We start from the raw sequence: 2,697 nt of genomic DNA, 5'->3' as shown, positions 1-2,697 counted from the left end.
CAAAAAAAAGGAATCACCATACATAATGTATATATTGTACACACACACATACACACACACACACACACACACACACATTTTATTTATTTATTGCTAGACCTGGGGCTTGAGCTCAGTATCTGAGCACTGTCCCTGGCTTCTTTTTTTTTTTTTGGCCAGTCCTGGGCCTTGGTCTCAGGGCCTGAGCACCTTCCCTGGCTTCTTCCCACTCAAGGCTAACACTCTGCCACCTGAGCCACAGCGCCCCTTCTGGCCGTTTTCCATATATGTGGTGCTGGGGAATCAAACCAAGAGCTTCATGTGTAGGAGGCAAGCACTCATGCCACTAGGCCATATTCCTAGCCCTGGCTTCTTTTTGCTCAAGGCTAGCACTCTACCACTTGAGCCACAGCACCACTTCTGGCCTTTTCTATATATGTGGTGTTGAGGAATCAAACTCAGAGCTTCATGTATACAAGGCAAGCACTATACCACTAGGCCATATTCCCAGCCCTCACCATATATTTTTTAACTTGCTATTATACAGAAATTAAAAGATGATACCGTCTTGGTGATTTCCAAAAGCTGATTATTGTTGACACTTGTTAGAGTTAGGCAGAGGTCATCCTAGCAGGGACTTAAGTCAGTTGATCTGTTCAACAATTCACCTTGGTTTTCTTGTCTGGGAGAGAGCTATTTTGTTCTAAATAAAACTGAGTTACAGTACCTTAGGAGACTAGCAAAAAACAAGTGGTGTGAGGGTCTTTAGAGATTTAACTCCTGTGTTTCAGAGACTGTCACACACACACACTTAATCCTGATTCCAAGGTACTCATATTTCTTTGGGTGTCTTTGTAGCAATCAAAAAAGAAAGTCATTATTGATTTATTTCTTATGTGTTCTTAGACTGTTTATTGTGTTAGGTTTAGGTGTTGGTGGTGGGGAGGGCCTACCCAAGTCTGGAGCCTATGAAGTAGGGTCATTGAATCCCCACCTACCTTTCATAGGTCTGAACAGCCCTACCCCAGGACTTTTATTTTTCGCCAGTCCTGGGGCTTGAACTCAGGGTCTGAGCACTGTCCCTGGCTTCTTTTTTGCTGAAAGCTAGCACTCTACCACTTGAGCCACAGAGCCATTTCCAGCCTTTTCTGTTTATGTGATGCTGAGGTATTGAACCCAGGGCTTTGTGCATGCTAGGCAAGCACTCTACCACTAAGCCACATTCCCAGCCCCCCCCCATAGGTGATTTTTAATGAGATATTCTAAGATAATTGAAAGTTTATTGTCAGCCTACCCAAATTAGATACCTGTTGACATGACACAAACTTTCCTAGTCAAAACTGTAGATCTTTCTTTCTTTTTGGGGGGGACCAGTCCTGGGATTTGGACCTAGGGCCTGATCACTGTCCCTGGCTTCTTTTTGCTGAAGGCTAGCACTCTACCACTTGAGCCACATCATCACTTCTGGCTTTTTCTATATACATGGTGCTGAGGAATTGAACCTAGGGCTTCATGTATACGAAGACAAGCATTTTACCACTAGGCCATATTCCCAGCCCCAAAACTAGATCTTGTAGCGGACAGATCATGGCTTGGAAACAAAGCCCTGCCTGTGGATGCTTGTGCTGAAGACATAGTACTCCTAAGCTAGACTGAATGGTTGTCTCTGTTGCTTTTTTAGGGTGTCTTAAATGTGAGTCTTCTATGACCTTTTAGTTTGAAGAAATGGGTTTGTAGGAAGTTGTAGCCTTGCCTAGCTTCATCTTATATAACTGTAGTATAACACTAAAGCTAAGAAGTTGACACTGCTGCAACTGTCTTTTAGATTGATTTTGATGTGTTTTTTTCTCTTAAAAAATTATGGTGAACTTTGTCAGGGTTTGAAACCCAAAATGTTGATGGTTACATTTGATCCTTACCAAAAGACCAATTCAGGTGTTGATATTTTAATCTGGAGATGATACCAACCAGTTTTCAGATAAGTACTCAGGTGTTTGGAGTTTCACAGTGTAGTCTCAGGCTTTTGTAGCATAACTGGCTCGTTTTTCTTCCAGCGGGTGAGTCTTCAGGTTTCTTAGCATTTGGCCTTCCAGCTCCTGCACAAGCACTGTGAGACAGGCCTTCACCCTGCCCTGTGGAACTTGTTCTGTGTGGCCCATCCCCATTGTTGAAGTGCTTGTCCCTTATGTGAGGCCACCTCTGCTTTCCATCAACCCCAACCAGGAGTGGGCCCCACAGAAGACTGTCCTCCCAAGTAGGCCTGTCAGCCCACACCTTAACTGAGCACCTCCACTTTCTTCTGTGTCTCACATAACATGGCCTGAGGTGGCTTCCCAGCTCCCCTTCTTGAGTACCCGCTATGGGCTTTTGTCCCTGTGATGTAACTTCAAATGTCCTGTTGTATTTCCAGAAAGAATAAGCATGAAGCACAAGTCAGTGGCACCTTTTTTTTTTTTTTTGCAATTACAGAGTGGTATTCAGTTAACAGAATGATTATTTTGTAGAAGCTGCGTCAGAGACAGCTGAAGATGAAAAACTATGGAAGCATATATTATTTGTTACGTACCAACAAGAACCTGCTTTAAATTTCCGTGCCAATTTGGAAACCCCAAACTGTACCAGGCTCGGTTAGGGATTATTGAAATTACCACCAGGACAGGACTATCTGAAGACACATTTGGTAGTATGTTAAGTATACAAACAAAAGACATAGATAGT

The sequence above is a fragment of the Perognathus longimembris genome, chromosome 1 (genome assembly GCF_023159225.1).
Source record: "Perognathus longimembris pacificus isolate PPM17 chromosome 1, ASM2315922v1, whole genome shotgun sequence".
Taxonomy (NCBI): Eukaryota; Metazoa; Chordata; class Mammalia; order Rodentia; family Heteromyidae; genus Perognathus; species Perognathus longimembris.
This window is presented reverse-complemented; position numbering follows the sequence as displayed.